The following is a 20,320-nucleotide window of genomic DNA, read 5'->3' on the forward strand; positions in this document are numbered from 1 at the left end:
CACGGCATGATAAACGACGACAGCTGCGTACGACTCCGGACGACGATAACGCAGCGTACGATACGGTGAGTGCTCCCGTTTCTCATCTCATGCTCATTCGCCGCCGTGAGCGGCGGGTATCGTTAAGGGTGAATCTCACGAGCGTTTGAATCGACTCACCGAGCAGAAAAAAAGCTTTTTCGGTGGGCGAACGCTCCACCAATGAGACACCAAATAGATAATTAATCTTTAACGCTCCTGTGGTAGCGTTATTCAGCTACGTTTCACTACGCAGCAGGTAATACGCCTAAATGTATGCATTGCGGATGACAAAATTACTCTATTAATATTTTCTATCCCCTTCTTGCTGCTGCAAGATGCATTGCGAGACGCGATTTGAACATCGGCGATGATTTGTGGAAGTCTAGTCTGGATGATAATCATAGCAGCAACCCCCTTGAATCATATACGTTTGCGAGGCTCAATTGAAACTGTCTGGGTTGATTAAATGGTTTCGCGAGTTGTAATTCGCGGTTTTTGCTCGTTTCGTGTGCACAGTTTGTCGGTTGGTTTGGCAACACTGCCCCACTGTGCTCGCACGAAGTCGCGAAGATGCAAGCGTTTGATAGTTCTCAGTACATGCAGTGGGTTTAATTTGTTCTAATACGTTTTTTGCGATAGAAAAACTAACTTTAAACTTGCCGTTTCTGTTAAGTTTTGATGTCTTTTTGCTTGTAGAAACTGTATTCATGTACATGTGTACAACGCTGCCTACAACATCATGTTCATCATGCAACTACAATCTTCAGAATGCTTTCAAATTTTTGCCTAAGATATGCATGGAATGCAACAAGTCTGTGTCCACTTGTGGATTATCCACCACCCCCCCCCACAGTTATGGCCAAACAGTGACATCATCCACGACCGCATCATTGACGACCGCTTCGAGGTTAGAGTTTATCATGCTGCAGGAGACGGAAGGCATGGCAAAAAACTGCGGAAATGTGCAGGATTGATGAAATAATTTTGTCAAATTGTTTCTGTACACTCGTCAGCCCGTACTGTCGAGGTCGGTCGGGCCTGTGTGAAGCGCGCAGTGAAGTAAAAATGGAAGCAAAAAGGACACAATGATGGTCGCAATTTTCCTTGTGGCTTAGATGTCTGATGATTGGGCAATTAAAAATGAGGAACAATATCGGTCAAGTTGTAGATGTTGCATGTTTTCTGGACAATAGGTTATCAAATTTGCTTTATTTAACTTTTTTTTAGTATTTATTTACAAAAACTGGTAAATGAAAATATGTTTACTACAAGTTGTTAAATTCAGGCACAAAGTTATTAACATGTTTGACGTATTAATGTTTTAAAAAATGGTTGCAAAATATGAAAATTGTTAAAACTAAAAGCTGTTAAAAGCATTTTCAAGGAAATTTTTAGTATGCATTTAGTAGGAATACTTTACAAATTTCCAACTGCCTTATCAACTTTTTCAAAATAATTTGCTCTAACTCCATCTTTTTCTCTATCATTCACTTGTCAGTTTACCTTTCAGGCCGTCGTTTTACCCTGAAACAAACGGCATATGACTCTCTTCTGACTTTCTACCCGTTTCTACACATCCCAGCATACTTTTACTAATTCGACTGCAAGAACTAGCAATTGAATTTTCCCACTTTCATATTTTACCTTCAAAAGGCTACAGAACTTCCCCTTGTACCCGGTGGAAAAAATATTTTAGACAGATAAAAAGCACCTCAATCCACTCTCCCATATCCCACACATTCCCAACCCACCCACAATGGTATTATCCAACCGTGAGGAACGATCGGTGTTTTCCACCGCCACCGTTCGGCTTTCGCACGTCACAGCGTACACTCTGCGGCGGCAGATTGATGGTACTAGAAATTGTCCAATCTGTCGCACAGTGCATTAAATTATCAATTAGCCAATATTTTTACTCCCCTGCTCCCCACTCCATGCCACTTGGATACGGCGTAAAATAAAACCCGCGCGGGGACACAATATGAAGCGTGGAAAAGCGGAAGTGCTCGGTTCAAGTGGCTTCCGTCGCGCATTTCGCTGCTCAGTAGCCGCGCTTTCGCTTGATGAGCTGAAGTGTCAATTGGCTAATCTGGCGGCGGGCTTGGGGGCAGCAACGATAGCCGCACATATGTGGCCCAAATAAACACCCATACACGCCGGTCGCTCGGCCATCGTTAAAAGTACCTCTCGACCGACGTAGAGGGGAGAAGCTCTCGTTGTGGTAAGGGTTGGTGGCTAATGTTGGCTCCCATTAAATCCTCCGCCCGCGCTTTGAAGTGAGGTTGTAAACGCGCTCGTAAAAACAAACAAATCCTAATTTCGCGGACACCAGTTGCGGTCGGTGCCGTGTGCCTTTCGCCCCCTCTCCTCTGTTCTTCTGCCTTCGCACCAAGTGTCCAAGTGAATGGCACTAATTATTGAAGCTGTTGGCCTGTTATCGAGCTTCCGGAACGCGAATCAAAGCAAATCCGCTTCAACGTAAACAACGGAAGGAGTCGAATGTTTAGCCTCACTGATGGGTGCCCTACTCCGTTGCTAGTTTTTAAGGGGTAGCCACGCTGTTAAGGGCCAACAAGGGGCCAGTGGAGTTTTATTTCGGTACAGATGTTCCCCCCTACCATCGATCAGTTCGATGGCCAATCACAACTTCCCTCCCGATGGCCTTCGCTACGGAATCTTTTCATCCTACCATTTGGCGTGTCTCTCGCGCCCCGTCCATGGTAATTGATTTTGCAATCCTACGCGACGGTGACTTTAACACGTACCGAAAGGCGGAAGGAGAAGACACCTGTAGCTTGTTGTTGCCTGTATTGTTGACGAGTTTGTGATTGATTCAATGGCTCCTTTTCATACTTTGCGGAAGTCATCCACCTGTTTTTTACGCTGACCTTGGGTGTATTTTAATTTGTTGAAATGGGGAAGAGAGGAGATGGAAGAGGGTTTGAGCACGTTAAAAGTGTTTTTTATTGCAAAAAAGATAGTTTTGAACAACTCAAATACCTTTTAGACTAACAGAAGCGAATTTTAATGCAATCATGTAGTGCGGAATGCATACTTATAGGCGCAATTCTTCGATTTTTGCTTGATTTGAATTTAGCTTGATAAAATGAATAATTAGGTTCACCCATTTAAAGCACAATACTTTAACTACTTCGTTTGGCGTTGTTTAATTACCTTCGCTGTATGTTTCTATTTTTGGGGCTCGTTCTTCTTTTTCCCTTGTTTTCCTTTTCAGAGCATCTTTTCAACATTTTGACATGTTTTTTGTTCGTATTGTTGCTGTTTCGCATTCCACCGTGTGCCATGATCCCTTGCCCGTGCGTCATGCCATTCCAATCGTTCCTTTCCCGCGTTGGGATCAATCAGGCAAACGTTAACATGCCAAAACCAAAAAACGAAACAAGAAACGAATTGCTGTCTTTTCTACCTTCCACGGCTGCCAAGGATAATGAAAACGATTACTTTTTGCTACTTGTGCTTGTGGTTGGTGTAGAAATTGATTGAATCGTTTGTCGCACCCCAATGCTGACCGTGAAAAGCGCGCGCTGCTCGTGAAAAGCGTGCGTTGCAGCCACATTTGCGGCGTGTGTTAGCAGCGCTATAAAGCAGCATGGCGCAAAGCTGCTCGACTGCTGCTCCCCCTGGCAAAGGGTCGTTTGCACACCAGGACCTGGGACCGTTGATGACCGTTGCGACCAACGGTTACGGTTGTTGCGGTGTTAATTATTCCACTTTCGGGAGGGAAAGCAAATTTCGATTGTTTTGGGGTGTGATACGGTTGTGCTTTTTTTGTTTCCTTTTTGCGCCATGGATGGATTTGATTAGATTGATTTCTATGGTAATAAATGGATGGTAAAATTTGCTCAGACGGTTCATCGCTTCCCCATTGGTGACCTTTCTCGGAAACCTGTTTGGGGGCGGATGATGGACAAATTATGATTGAATCGAGCGGAAGCGTTGTCAACAATTAGTTGATAGGATAATCGGATTCTTTTAGCGTGCGATTTCTTTTATGGTGGGTGTATTGAGTGCAAATGTTAATGTTTGTACAGCAGTAAAACGGTTTACTGTGAATGCTGTGCATTATTTGATGCAATTGCTTATTAATGTATTGATTAATGCGTTTTATCAGGAACACAGAAGCATCTGTCAAATAGTCAGGAGAGTCTGTGGGTCAGATTAATTGAGAAGTGTTGGAAGGGCCTTGCAATTAGCTTCTTTTTTTAGCTTTTTTACTCTATATCTCCGTAATATATCACTATTATTGACTTGCAACCTTAATAAGGAACTTTTTGTTAAGAAAACTCAACCTAATACAGTAAATATACATTACAGGGCAATTTACATTTACACACTGGTAAAAGCACACTGATGAAACAATATCATTTTTGTAAATATAAGACAGAATTATGAGAAATTATGCTTTTTATTTCAACCTCATCAAAAGAAAGTAAGAAAATTCAATTTTATGGGAATAAGTGAAGTGAAAGTTTGCAACACGGGCACCCGAGCGCCCTCTGCATACCTACAACTTGTCTGTAACTTGCATACAACATACAATCCAACAAACTTTACAGCGGTAAAAGCTTTCATTTGAGCTCAAAAGCTCGCATGAGCCTAAAAGCTCTAACATGAGATGCAATTTGAGCAACTTGTGGGATATTTCCATGATGAATCCTGACGATTGCACGTTGCAATGGTTAGCCAATGCAATTTAAATGGTAATGAGATTTTACGGTCGTTTCTTTTTCCAAAACGTCAATAGAATACTTCCTTCAATGACCAATCGTTGCGATGCTTCCGTTCATCAATTACATTTTAACTTGAAACAGGATCAATGAAATTTATTCCGGGAAGCATTTTAAAATTTCACGAATGTGTCCCATGCTGACCTGAATAAGAGATGAGTATGAGTGTTATGTACATCAAGCAAGCAGCAGTTTCGATGTAGCTCTATTCTGTTTGATCACTAAAAGCCAAAAAATGTGTGAAATATTGTCAATTCGTTTCGGCAATTTCCAAATCTTTTTGCTGACGGAAACAACGTTTTGTAAATAATTTCTATTACAATCCATCATCACAGTCGCTTCCTTGCTTTGTACAATGGTGAACCCAAAAATCGACCGTAAACTTCCGCCAAGTCGGCAACCTTGAATAACCCAGCAGCCCCGAGCAGCGCGCTGAGTTCATCCTCGTGCATTCAGATTCAAGCACTTCGTCAGGCAGGCAACCACTCGAGCGCCCAGGATACGGCTGCGCCAGATGCAGGTGTTGCAGGGCGTAGGAGATCGTAGACCTTGTGCTATATAATCATCGCACCAAAAGCGGCAGGGAGACAAACTGAGCATATATAGTACGAGGAGCAATGTGGAGGAAAAGCATCCAAACGATGACAAGGGACGCTGTCTCTTCTCACAAACTCAGGAGCAACGGCAACGGGATATGGGGGTAGTCGACTTCAGACGAGATAGATGCTTCTCGTTTCCTGGTTTTGGTCCCTCTTTCGGTTTCGGTATCAAAAACAGGGGGAAAAAGCGTAAATAGAGAATCATCGTCCTTAGTGTGGTGATTTATTTGCACACATTGTTTCTGCAGAGTCTTTATCTCAGTGAATGGTGTAATGGATTAATATGAGTTTCCCATTTCGAGATTTAGCCACTATAATTGTGTTCTAATGGCGTCTGACGGCGACAATAATGAGACAGAAATGTTCGAATGAATAATTAAAATACATTTAACTTGCTTTTGCTTGGTGTAAACCCGCCTCAGCCCACCTTCACACGTGGTCTGTACATAAATTTCCCTATTCAAACTACCTTCCCCAAACCGGAAGTCCCCAGTCTCGGGAAACAAAAGCCGCCGACCCCTCAAAAAACGACTTCCCGGTGGAATGAAGTCGTCTAAAAGCGAAATAATTCCTCAACAGGAAATTTCACCATCATCCAAATATCGGAGACGGTCATCATACTTAGCAGGGCAAGGCCCAAACACGCCAATCCCGAGGAAAAACGGGGAGCTGTCTGCATCAGACATTTTGCCCCACCAGCCACTCTCGCCCTCGGGTCTCCGGCCACGGCATTTCCCACTTTCGGGAAAGTTTCACTCTTCCTTGTTTTCGCTGCGCTGCGCTGCGGCGAGTAATAAATAGCGTTTGTTGAACTATATTCTCGAGCGCCCTACCCGGGGATGAAATTTCAGGGAAGTGGAGGGACGCGACAGGGGCTCCGTCTCTACTCGAACTCTCGGACTCTCGGAATGGGTTTGACGGCTACATCGTGACATATTTCACTATTTATAATAGCCAAACGTTCGGTCTGTCTGTCGGGAACGGTGGAGGAGAGGGTTCGCTGTCTGTGCGAGGTCTCGTCCTTCTTGTCCTTCCTGTATACCGCTCCCTTGGAATTGGAAAGCCATGGTTTTGGCTACTTCCTGTACCGAGGACGTCGAGTTGTTCGTTGGAGCATGATAAACTCATCCTGGCACTCGCTCTCTCTCTCTTCCTCTCTCTATTTTAAGTTCTAAGGAGGACCCTCCAAACACCACCATTCCCAATGTCTGGGGAGCTGGCTTTTGTGACGACGGAGGATAAATAGCGTTCTCTCCAGAACTCTGCCTCCCGGTACGTCATCGGTGGAGTAAACATAGAATTAGAGCAGAAGCAGGAGGACCTGCGAAGGGGGTATCGTCCTTCCTTGTATTCCCTGTCTAGCTCTCTCTCTCTCTCTCTCTCTCATCCTGAAGCTCATCCAACTCCATCAACAACATCCCGGTCGACAAAAGTAGTGCAATACACCGCCCCACCGTCCCTTGCCTTCTCGTGGCTTCCACTTTCATGACCTTCCTCATCCAGGGAAGGGAAACCCTCGCTTCGGTACGCGGTGTCCCGTACGATACGATGCCCATTCCAGGAACGTTTCGCCCGCAGTTATCCTTCCGCTAATTGCATAGCTGACTGTACAGCGTGTTTGGGTGTGTGTGTGTTTGTGTCTCCCTGTGTCTGTCTCTGCGTGTCTGCGTGAACGTTGAATCTGGGCTAGCGCTGAAGGAACCGACCGAAAACCCCGACCCAGACCCACTCCAGACGGCACGGTGTGCGCAAGCGCCTCGAACGCACCCGGCTCCTTCCCACCTTCGCGTTGGTCGTGGTCCTGCCCGGACCGATATTGCAAGGTCGGCGAACGCTTGTACATAACCGGGTGCCCGACACTGCCCCGGAAGAGAAGGTGGAAAGCGGGGAGGAAGGTATGAGCGACTCTGTGCGGTGTGCTGTTGTGCTATGCTGCGTTTATGTTGCGGAAATATGTACCCACTACCTAGGGCGACCCACTCTGCGCTGGCACCGGCCTGGAACCAATACAGCTGCATGTCGCGAAAAACCACCACCCAGGCCAGCCCTGCCCTGCCCTTTGGTGACTGTACAGTCATGCCCTCATCCTCCACGGTCATACCGTCAGCAATATTCATTGGTGAAGGTGAAGGAAAAACAGGACGAGAAGAACGGCTCCCCGACAGATAGGCAGGCTGATGGCGGTTGAAGGAAGGGGGGAAAGGCACGTTGTGTGTCTGCTGCACTCATCCCATCGTGCGTCTTTTGGTATGGGAGGAAGTGGGGAGAAGGGTTGTGAGTACGGGCGAGACCGTTGCACCGTTGTCTCGACGGTTGGTTCTGCTTTTTTCCCACTCCACTCCGGCCTACTGCAGTCGGAGTAGAAGCTGTCGGGGAAATTGGGAGGCATATAGATGGCGTGTGTGTAACACGCAGCGTAACGCTGTAACGACGTTTCTTTTTTGTTCTTTTATTGATGACTTGTGTTTTAGGAAGCGAATATTTGTTTAACATTTTTTATCAACATTTACGATTGTTTTATGGTTTATTTTGTAGTTTTTTTGTTTAATTGTAGTATTTAGTATGTTTCCTCACACTTTTGGATTATTTTTCATGTCTTTCAGTAAATAGTTGGAACTTTGATTTAGTTTCATATTTATGTTGGTAAACAAGTCTTTTATCATCTTTTAGTTTTTGTTATTGTTATTGTTATTGTTATTGTTATTGTTATTGTTATTGTTATTGTTACTGTTATTGTTATTTGTTATTGTTTTTAATTAGTTCGTGACGTTTCTAGTTTTATTTTGTCATTGTTAGTTCGTTTTTAATGTTTTATTTATATTGTTACACATTTTTGTTGGTGTTATCTGTCTTGTCAATGCTTTTGACTGTTTTGAGCTTTGTAATGTATTTTTTTATTCTGTTTTATGTTCATATTGTCATGTTTTATTAGAAATCTGCTGTGTAGTTACAAAATCTTACTATTATCACCTACAGAAACAAATCAAATGCATTTAAATGTCTAAATGACACAAAACAAAATGATGATGCCACAGTGACATTTGATTCGACAGACACTTCCCATACAGTAACCGTAAGCGTCCGCAAGCGACGAACAAACTTTTGATGGACTTTTGATAGGCAATTATTCGCTGTTAGAAAACTGTTCTCTTTTTTTGTTGCTTCATACGCTACGACACCCGGAACTACGCTGTCTTACCCCACACTCCACAGAATAGTTCACATTTTAATATTTAATTTTCAATTTTCCATTCTTGAGCAGAGACTCGTGCGCAAACCACCACGGTCGCGAAAAGCCGTCCAATCTCCAAAACCATTATACGTTCGTGCGCTTTCCGTCTCGTCTCGTACTGACTTCTAGTGCCGGTGCCCATCCAGAGGGGGAGGGTGGATGGATTTAACAATCGATAGCTCCAGACGGTGTGTGTTTGTGTCTGCTGGTTGTTTTTAGCGTTCGGTCGGCAGTGTGCTTTCCCCCCGTTGCTCGTCATTTTTGCGCATTTTCCACGGAAACGACAGCAAACATCGAACGTGAAGCCTATTTCGATTGCGGTCCATGGTGTGGTGGGCCGATGGTATAGAAGGTAGAAGCATAAAAAACTATAAAACACACACACTCATATACCAGCTCCCCATTCCCATGTTTGGGAGGGTAGCGTTCCTACGGGAACATAGTACCAGAGCGCTGGTTCTGTGTGTGCGTGCTTGCTGTGTTGCTCTATAATACGCTCCCCGCCCCGCTTCGTTCTCGCTCCGTATGTGTCTCAGTAGGCAATGGGGTTCGCGGTTTTAACGCCGCCGCTACTGCTGCTAGGCAAACGGCTCCCTGTGTCTGTGCGGCGTGGTGCTTTTGCGAGTTTTCCAGCCAACTGCGGCCTCCCGAAAATCGACCACCGGAACGGGGAAAAGTAAAAGCAAAACAGGGCCAGGGAGACCCAGTTCGGGCGGAGAGGAAAATAAGGTTGTAGAGCATGTTAGTATATAGTACGACCAGCGTTCGCATCACGAAGCCGCCGTGGTACGTTGCTAGTCCGGGGGGAGGGGGTAGAATATTTGATCATCTTCTTACGTATTCTGAGCGGTTTCGGTTCAGACATTATTAGCCTATAATGGTAAACCCATGTTCGGGTAATTATTTTACGTCCTAAGGTTATGTTTACAATTAATTGGGTGTGTTTTTTCCCTGCGGGGACTGTCTTACTGTTTTCATTGAAGAATAATAGTGAAAAACTGTTACAAAATGGTTTCATGTGATAGTAGAGCAAAAAAGCTTAATTTAGGAAAATGTTCTATATTGCTCATAATTTTATAATTTGCCTACAACATTTTTTGTCATTTATCGCAACTGAGTTCAATAATTGATTCTTAAATATCGCGTTTTATATTTTTTCTTATTTTGTTAAACACCCATTCCCCAGGCCACTGTTGTTTCAATGTTTCAGCTCTATTTCCCCCTTGTGTTTGTTGCGTGCTGCGGGCCACTAGAGTACGATCTGCTCATCATCCCCATCACTTGATTCCGTGTCTAGACAAAAGCATGTCTTTAGCTGAATCCCCATTTTACCTCCGCTCCTTACCACACGTTTTAACATTACCACCTTTTTGCCACCGTCTGCAGCCCATTTCCGGTAAGTACAAAAGTCACCCACACACACACCGGCAGATAGGCCTTATGCCTGAGCCCACATAGCCTTCAACACCGCGTGTCGTGCTTCACCGCGCCCTCCGGTACCAAGACCCACTGAGCTAAATACCAGCCCCTGTGCACCGAGAACGGCGAGAACTCTGGAATGAAAATTCCACCTGCACTGTTCCCTTTGTGTTTCTCCACCGCCCTACAGGCAGGCCAGACAGGGCCAGGGCCCCTTCGTGCGCTTCTGTGCACGTTCGGTTCTTCCCTATCACAGCCCTACGGTTTTGCAGACAGATTCACTTTCCATCAAAATGGCTCCATTTCGCTCATACCCCGTCCATCGCGCTCTCTCTCTCTGTCTCACACACACACATGTATGTATATACAGGAAAGGAAGAGAGAGAGTAAATTTTCACTAGGCCCCCTTAGTCGCGCCTAGTTGGCCAGTGGGATTTGGTTCCGTTGGTGATTTTCCCTTTTGTTTCCCGGGACGACACGCCGTTGTTAAGGCTTCCCCGTGTCTAGTGCTCGCTCCATGCCACACATTGCCAATATATGGTGGTGGCGGTGGTGGTATACAAGGAAGGGCCCTAGGTGTCCTCCCTGTTGTAGCCTGGATTCCATGGACGAATTTCCACGTCCACGTCCCACTGTGTGGAGTTAGTCCAGTAGCCGAAGGGGGTTCGTCGCTTGGTATGTTTTTTTTTTTCGTTTTGTTCTCCCTTACCGATTGCGCTATGCCTGCCCCCTTACGGGCACTATTGCCGGATGAAAAATAATTATTTTCAACCGACTGGTAGAGAGACTAAAGGAAGTAAGGAGGGGTGGGGAGGGGAAGAGTTGGTGTTTGATTTTTACTTTCTAAGAGGCCAGTTGTGAAGGAGTTTTGCGCTATCCCGACGGTTCGTCGCTTACATGCAGCAATGGTGGTGTTGGTGGTGTTTTTTATGTGTATGTTCTTATTGTTTTATATTTATGTGGCAGCTGTTTAGGAAGTCACACAAAACCAAAAACTCCTAGCAACGTTTTTGTACTCGAAAGTAGTGTGTTAGAGGGAATAAACTAAAAAAAGAGATAAGTTTTTGATTAAAACACAATATTGCGCAAAGTATTTTGTAATATGACACAATATGACAGTTGTTTAAGCGGTTTTAAGCTAGGGAAATTGAGGAAAAGAGGCATTAAAATAGAAAAATCGTACACAAATAACAAATCAGTAAAAAAAGACAAAATCCAAAGCAATTTTTTTACAATCCATAGTTCAAAAATCACATAAAAAGACTTCCCTAGTAAAGCGTGCTCAATACTGTACTCGCTGTATGGATAGAATGAAAAAATAAAAAAATAAAAATACAAAACTCAACAACTCTGCCAAAAGTGGCATGATTTTCCGTCCAGGACTTGTAACAGGACAGGTTTATGTGGCATGTTTCCTACCCTTGTCCAAGAAGTACACATGCATATACACATAAAGAACAGGGAAACAATCCTTCCTGACTTCCACACACACACACACACCAACTGATGTTTGCCAAAAATGGCCAGATTCCTCGTACACTGGCGTACACAAAATCTCGCTCAAAATTCCTCCTCACATTCGCGGCTGTTCTTGGCGTGATTTTTCACCCATGCCGCGTGAGGGCAACTGCGAAATTTGCATTCGCTACCGACTTCCGGTTTGCCCGGTATTTTATTGTGCAAAAATGCCCAAAAAAAAGAGGGTCGCACCACCACCGAGCGGTCATTATTTCTAGAGTACTTGTGGCGTGGCGTGGCGTGGCGTGTGTGTGGCGGCAAATATTCCCCCTTAAAACAACCCCTTGGTAACGAGTTACGAGCTACCTTCTCGTGTTGTACAGCCAGGGACTGTAACGAGTTCTTGATTTGTGTAGAAAATAAAAAGGATTCTATTAATTGCCAGCGAGGGAACGTTGGAGCGTCACAGCTCCAAATACCACGTTTAAGCACGGTTGCGTTTCCATTGCTTCTTCATTTTCCCCTATCTAGGCAGTCTAGACACTTCCCGGTTGTCTTGTCGATATAAACCCTCCAATCCAAATCCAATCGGTCGACTATTCAACTCGTCCATCCTCATGATTGTCTTTGCGGGCAGGAACGATTCTGCGATCCGCTGTATAGTCACGAGCATCGAGCATCGAGCGTTCAACGTACTCGTCGTCGGCCGTCGGCCACATACGAAAGCATCATCTTCGCACCTGACCTGATCCCTTGGCGGGTTTGTCTGTGGTGCGGCAGAAGGACATAAAGGCTGGCCCGGAAACTGGCGTGTCATGTATGCAGTGCAGCTCTTCCAGTAGAGAAACGCGGAAGCGCCTCGGTGGACGGACGCGCGATGAATCGTCTGCACAAATCGTTATCTGAAACAGGGAGCGCGTGTGCGCGAGTGAATGACGAGGACGAGGGCCTGTAATGTGAAGTACCGACCGCTTGGAACAGTGATGGTCATAAAAGTTGGTAAGAGTTGAGCTTCAAATCAACAAAATTTGATAAATCGTTCAATGTCATTGCAATGCATCATTAAGAATGATGTCATTATGAATCTTTGATTTTCCACGACGTTGCTCTAATTGCACTTAAAAGCATTCACCTCACTGTGTCCCGACTCCAAACACAGTTCCACCGTCCTTCTCGCCCTGCCCGGAACCGAATCTCGGCCGTCAGACGTTTCGAATTTCCGGCAATCGCCGGCGCATGTGTCCCGAAAGGGAGGCCAAGGACCCGCTCGGAAAAACAACACCCGGTCGCTAGCAGCCAATGCAGGACACCAACATAAGCAACAACAAAAAACACCCCTGCCCAGACTGAACCATTTCCATCTACACCGGGTCGGGGTGTATTTTCCCCCCTATTTTCCAGAGTCTATCCTGTTTTTTTGTTTAGTTTTTCCCGGGTAAAGCGTCCACCTCCAGACACTTATTCTTCAACTCATCTCCCACTCACACGCGATCTCTCTCTCTGTCTCTTTCATTCGTCCTCGGGAAAAAGGAATCCGGCAACGGCATCTCTTCCTGCTCGATGGCGCAATCCTTCGGGAACGTGCAAAGGGCCCGGGAAAATAATCGATAAACTGCACGCAGACACCGCCGCACACACACACATACGGTAGAAGGACTTTTTCGGGGAACGCTACGGATTCGACGCACGAGACCGCATGCGGAACTGCAGTCCCTATGTGTATGTGTATGTGTGAGTGTATCTGTTTGCACCGTATCCAGAACGTTCCATCCAGGAATGGATGATTTTAAAATGAGATAACGAGTGGGAACAAAAGCGAAATTGTTTCACTTTTCCCGTTTGCATTTGAAGTACAACTTCCTTAAGAAACCTTCCATTATTTTCATTATCTTTTTGGCGTGTTTTATGGCGAACTTTGAATTTTATCTTTTTATGTTTTCTCTGCACGGCTTACACAAGTGAGTTTCTAATTGCAAAAGTTGAAGTTGAAGCGAAGACATAACTCATTAGAACAGCAGCAAAATTGAAGAAAACAAAAATCAAACACTAATGAGAGCAGCTTCGAAAAGACAAAACATCAAAACAAGTTCAAAGAAAGGAAAACGAAACAGAGTAATAACAAACACAAAAAGGCCGATGCTACACACTTTAGTGCAACAAAACAACATCACACAAACACAGAGAAAGAGAAAGAGAGAGAGCGGGAGAGAGAGCACCGTACCGCTTGCCGGTGGGCTTCCATGAAGTCGTAAACATCGAGCCAGAATCGTGTCGATTCAACCGAACGAGCAGGAGGAAAGTCTATTGACCTTGGAACGTGGCAAAACCACCTCCTGCCACTTCCCGCCACCGATCTGACCTGGAGCAGGAGCGAGACACGGCGCACGTTGGCCGACACGACGTTACCGAGCGAGCGAGAGCGAGAGACGCAAAACCTGCTGCACACCCGTGCCTCCAGGCTTTCCCGACCCAACCCAACCGGCCCCTGGTTGTAACGTTCTTCTGCTCTTCTGTGTCGCTTTTCCTGCTCCTGCTTTCTACGTTTCGCGTTACTGATTTTCCACCCCGGTTTGGCCTTCGACGATGAGGGATGAGATTTGCGATGGATCTCTCTCTCTCTCTCTTTCTCTGTTTTTCATCTCTTTCTCCCTAATGCACATGTTGCAGGGAGTGTGAGCAGACATCTCTAATGATTGTGCTGTCATTTATATGTCGCTGTTAGTCGCAATGATTTGAATTATGCAGGCAGTTTGTATTTCTTGTTTCTTTGATCTTTGTTTTTAACTCATTTGCCCCTAAATTTCTACCATTTGCGGTTTTCAATTACACTTTTAGTTCTTTTTATATGTTTTATAATCCTTTTATTTTGTTTTGGAAAACACTTTCCTAAAACTGCATTACTTTATTGTACACTTTTGCATCTTTCTACCCGAAAGAGAACAAAATAATGAGAAATCAGAAGTGCTCATTGGCAAAATGCAAAATAACGAAACCAAAGCAAAAGCGGACAAGCCGAACAAAAGACGGCAAGAAAGAAACCGAAACGGAAAAACAAATGCCTGTGAAGGCCAATGTTTATGGTCCCTCGAGTTTCTTATGTCGGCTTGCCTGCGATGCGATGAAGAAAAGAAAACCGGCCACAACAACACTCGTCATCGGTTGGCGCATCCATCCAAGCAATCACGCAAAGCTTGGAAGATGGTTGCTGCTTTTTTTTTCTTTTTTGCTCTTCGCTTTGGGCAACTTGCAACGATGCTGGTCCACTGTGTTTGCCACGGGGCGAGTACTTAGAACCAGCATAAAACCCCACCCGAGTTTAACGGAGGCCTGGCGCGAATGCGGTCGAATGCTCCGCGTTCGGTTCGTTTGCGGGGTTGATTGCTCCCCATGCTACTCGGAGGTCATTGCGGTACGTGCAACGTACGCGAAAGACCCAGCACATGGGCAGCACACCAAGCTTTTATGGCGTTGAGGCGCATAATTGCTGAGGTGCAATCGGAGTTCGCATTTCGCGTTCGGCGACGTTCTGAACGGACGAAACCAGAATGATGGTTTATGATCTGATCTTCGTGCTTCAACGGAACTCTAAATTGTTTTGAGTTCTTCAGGGCACACATTCTTCGCTTCTCCATAGGGTGCCTTGGCGGCAGAAAGCAACAGCGAACAAAGGTGAATTATAATGGCCATCAACGATAGATAGATGAAGAATCGTTAAATGCTTTCAATTTTATGGCACCTGCACTCCAACGGAACTGGATATTCCGGATAATCCGGTTGTGGGTCCTGAGGAATTACTTGTTCTTAAGGATCATGGACTTAAGGACTTAATTAAGGAAAGGTTATAAATTTCAAGTTAGCTAACATAATTATTGCTTCAAATCAGCCTCAACGAATCTTGCCTCAAACGCGATTGATTCGACCCGCATTGGGACAACACACAACATTAAGGGCTTTAAACTTTTGCCTATGTATATACATCAAAAACAAAGAAAGGTTAAGAACTCTTCCGCAAACAAGGACGAAACAAGGTGACGAACACCTTGGCTAGTCGTTGATCTTTTGTATATCTAGGGCAGGCCGCGAAGCGCTCCCTCAGCAATTGCAGCACCCATCCTTTGTTGCTTGCAATACATAATACCCATTTGAATTTGCTCTTTATCAAACTCGTAAAAAATACAGCTTGAAGGTGGACGAAAAAGTCCAAATTATCGTCCAGACAGAAAACAAATGCTTGGAAAGTCTAGTAAACCATCACTGCGGGCTTATCTTGTCTAGCCAGCGCGAGAGCAGCGAGAGTTTTGCTTTTCTTTTGTCCATTTCTGCCCCAAAACAAGCATCCCCAGTAAGAACAAAGAGGTTCGTTGCTGCAGACTTGGTGTTTTTGTTGTCAAACTACTGAGAAACCGAACCCGCATCACCTCATCACGAGGAAGACGGAAAGGACATCGACACCCACAGACACAGCCTCCGTTCGGAGCCCTCTCGAGAGATGCTATTGAACTCCGTTCGGCAAAAGATTTTCCCAATCAGCAGGCTCTTCCCCTTGTCGTCAAGTGAAGATGTTCGTCGACCTCTTTTTATCCTGCCGTCGTTCCGACAAAAGAAAAGTTTCACACAAAAACCACCGAGAGCGGCCGGAGTGATAAAGGAGCGCGCGAGCGCGCTTAAGAAGTCAACGAATAAACAGGTCGCAGACACGAAGTTCATCAACCATATTCTAGCGAAAACTCGACCATAAATATGGATGCATCCGCGTGGGCTGTGGAAGTAGTGTCACTTCCCGTTCCGGTTTGTTTTTTGAACGGCGGCGATGGCGGTGATGGCCACGTGGTTTTCCGGGAAGTGTGTGAACAGCGCAGCGCCCTCTGGCGGAAGTGCACAAACGATCCCCAGAGTAACTAGGGCACTCCGGTTGTGTTTGTGTAGTAAGCTGGACGGATGGCCGTTACTCCTGCATACGCCATAAAGCATATTATTTATATTGCAAAGCATTTATGTACTTCATTTCCCAACCCCAACCCATCGTTATTCTGGGAATGTGGGATAAACTGGGGCTTCAGAGTGCTGTGCGAACGAGAGCTTCAATCATGTGAACCGTTGTGAACGGCCATATAAATCTGGTTGACCGGATGCGCTTTTATTTCGGTAAGCGGAAAATGGCAAAATATTTTCACGAAGCTAACAAAAAACAAAAACAGAAGGAACAATCATGCATACAATGACAGTAAACAGGATTGATGATCGGGTGGGAGGTCGTCGTCGTCTGTCTGTCTGCCATTGACCACCTAACCGTGGCGGTGCAAAACAAGTGTGCCCCCCCAGCAAACGCCGAGCGGAGGACCGAGGAGGAAGCGACGCGTATTCCGTGTCTGCGCAGGACGAGCCACCTAGATTTCGGTTATTGACGTGCCTGACGCGTTTGTGGTGTGCACTTTTGCCGCCCTGTTCCGGACATTCCGAATCGATTCGGTTCCCCCTGTCACCCTGTCTGGACTGGACCGAGCTGAACTTGGGGAGGCGTCGAGAAGCTTCTACTGGAGCTGGACGACGTTTGCACGCGAATTGAACAGGTTAACTGATTGTGTGCTAAATGGATCGAGAAATTAGTTCATCACCTCGCCTTGGCATGGCCTGTGGATGAACCTTTCACCTGTGGGCACGAAGACTAGACGCAGAATCTCGCAGACACACGCATATCCTAACGAGGGCATCGACTCGCGCGCCCAATGATCGCCCGAGATCCTCCCGAGCCAGACACGCGGGGATGATGCCGGGTGTGTCTGCTCAACTTTATTGCCGAGACGTCTGCTCCCTTGGTACGTGACTCGAGGCTGAAGATAAAAAAAGGCACACACAAAAAAACGCACCCCATCGCATAATTCGATTCGGAGGGAAATATCGTCAGACAATCGAAATGAGAACAAATCGCTTCATCTCCCTACTGCAGGGAATTGTGAGTTTGTGGCACAACCCATACCAATGATGCAAGAAAAAAAGAGAGAGGAATACACCATCCCTTTCCACTAGACACACGGCAAACTGTTTGCGACAACTGCCCCGACGAAACCGGTGAACGATGAACCTGTACCAAGGGCAAGGACATACGAAACATGCGCACTCGCGCCGGCCGAGAGCACCGTCGGCGTCTGGTCTGGCCCGGTCCAGCAGCAGTCTGGGTTATTTACCGCTCCGCTCCTATTCTCTCTCTCGCTTTCTCTCACATACTCTCTTTCTCTGTATGTTTTCTATGTACTATGTAGCACCGAACACTACCGGAACCTCAAAACTGCAGCACTTGCGAGCGAACTATGAGGAGGGCCTATGCCCTATCCCTCCTCCACAGCAAACGTCCTTTACATCCGGCGGTATTTTGAGCACAACCGGGACGATGATTCTATTGCTGAAGTGGATTTCATCCCGCCTGGGATGGGAGATGATGGCGCAGTAGTACGCTGTCAAAGTGTACTGGACGCTTCCCGAGGTGGCGTGTGGGTTAGGTGAAGCTTCCGGGAAGTCTTGTTCCGGAATTGGTAATCATACTCACACCCAGCACTTGCTGGCTCCATTACCGATGGTAGGCCTAGCAGTCGGCTGCTGCTCACGTACCGCAAAGCCCGTATTCGTTCGCTCTTGCAACCCCAACCCAAAGACCTACTTTTACATAGCAGGAGGAACCGTGCGTCGCGTCCGCTACTGTCGGCCTGTTGGTTCGCTGAGTGAATTTTTGCTTTCCGGCGAACTTGCCCGCTGTTCTACACGTCCATGTCAGTGTCTGCATTTCCTGAGGCCTACAGGACTCACTCATACCACTCGTCTGGCAGACTTGCCTCTTGGTACTTGCCACAGCATGGCGTTGGGGATGGCGTTGAATATTGAAAGAATTCTTCAGAATTCAAGGATATATCCTGATGACTTGGATGTTATTTACACTTTTTGTAAATAAATGGATATTCATTTATGATATTTTTAATTATTCAAAACTCTTCAACAACTACAGTGAGTTGGTAAAGTCAATGTTCCACGAAACTACTGTAATATTTTCAAAGAACCTCTAAAGTATAGGCCGAATACTGCGTAGATAACCCCATCCATCTCAGCTCTTCATCCCATCCCAGCTACTTACGTAGCTTTACTTCCCTGTTTTTAGTCTGCCGCAATTTCGCTCTCCCTTACAGCTGAAAATGGGACAGCAGTAAGAGGAAAAGGACCCGAACACTGGAGATGTTGCTGGAGCATCTCTACGCCACCCTGCTGCGCGCCGGACTGCAATTATGTTGCACGCATACAACCATTCAACATGCCCTCGGGCGGCTACGGCGTGTGCGTAACGGCGTATCCTAGCGCCATGCCATGAGACGAAATTGGTGAGTTATGGAACCGCGCAAGAAAATGGCAGCCAAATGCGGTGAATGAACGCGGGTACGATTCCCCTAGAGGCTGCTGTTGAAAGCGGTTTGTCTCACTTCAAATTCTACGAAAAGCTAGCGTTTGAAGTTGTTCCAAGATCTCGCTTTTTGATGACCTCAATCGTCAGAATCAGATCATCCGAATCCGATCCCAGAAGATGTTCAAGGTTCTTCGGCACGATCAACCGTTTAACGGTAACCTCATTTATTCGTTCGACGAATTCCCGAAAATCCCGATCATCCCTTTCATCCACTTCCACGAGACCTTGAAAAACGCTGAAATGTCAGACAGTAGACTCAAGCACGAAACTCCGTCGTCATCCGTCAGACCCGAAATTCTAACCAGACGGCAACCCAGCCAGTCCCAAGATCTTCCTCTGCCGACACTCTCCCCACAGTCGCTAAAAGCGAATCCCCGTTAGACACACAACACTCGCTCGAGGGCACAAGATTTACGGCTCATTCACGAATATGGGCTTAGGCAACTTAGGACCTGCACGAGGGCCAGGCGACCTTCAACCATCGCACCGTGCAACAGTGCAGCCGTTTGCTTTTGCTTGCCGTTGTTTGCAAGATCTTTCGCCGTCTGGTTGCAGCGTGATCGCGCAATGCAACGCACACGCACACACACACATGAGGCTACCACCATCACCACCAGCATCAGGTGCCTTCGAGCGAGGAGATCGCGGGGGAACTTTCCCTTTTTTTTAATTCATTCTACCAACCTACTGCTGCGCGTTCTAATTCTAACGCAACAAACAATCGCTCGGCTGGCGCTATCGGCTTTGCCCTGCTGCGTCGCTGTCTCTCTTTCTCTCTCTCGCCCTCTCGGGTGTTGAGTTTGAGTGAGTGGAAACCGATTAGTGGTGGTTGGTTGTTTTGTGCCGGAAAGCGCGTGCTTTCCGATCGCCGCGAATCAACGCGGGGTGAGTTGATAAATATAGCGACGGCGATCGGTTTGGCGCGTCAAGGTTTTCCACGCGACATAACGGTAAAACGTGTACACCGAACCGGAGGTGTTGCAATGTGTGCAATGTGCATCAGAGCAAGTGGTTGTGTTAGAGCGAGTGTGTTAGAGAGAAATGAGAGGGAAGAAAGGAATAGAAACAAAAACATGTCGTAGTCCATGGTTTTGCGTCCAGCGTTGGACGTTAGACAAGATCGCGCCAATGATTCTGACGCTTGTCGGTGTTGATATCTTCATCAGTTGGAGTTGAGTGGTTGCTTTATAGGTATAGGTTGTACTTGAATAATGCCTGAACCTTCAATTTAGAATGCAATAATTATGAAATATTGTGAGATATGACTTATCACGGTTTCTTTCATCAAATATTTGACATTTTAGTCAATCAAAACCTTGACAATTTAAGTCTTTCTCAGACTTTTCTGGATCAGTTCTTCATGATATACCAAGACATCAATATTTATTCATAACAG

The 20,320-nt window shown here is 46.0% G+C and overlaps 1 protein-coding gene across 1 annotated transcript in view; it reads left to right on the plus strand.

Moving 5' to 3' along the window:
- The first annotated feature begins 43 nt into the window (after positions 1-43).
- LOC120901806 (ecdysone-induced protein 75B, isoforms C/D) overlaps positions 44-20,320 on the plus strand; it is a 110,062-nt gene continuing 89,785 nt past the window's right edge. Inside the window, exon 1 of the mRNA XM_040310078.1 lies at positions 44-65. The gene's annotated coding sequence lies outside the window, so the exon portion shown is untranslated. The remainder of the gene's footprint in view (positions 66-20,320) is intronic.

Source organism: Anopheles arabiensis, chromosome 3 (genome assembly GCF_016920715.1).
Source record: "Anopheles arabiensis isolate DONGOLA chromosome 3, AaraD3, whole genome shotgun sequence".
NCBI classification, from domain to species: Eukaryota; Metazoa; Arthropoda; class Insecta; order Diptera; family Culicidae; genus Anopheles; species Anopheles arabiensis.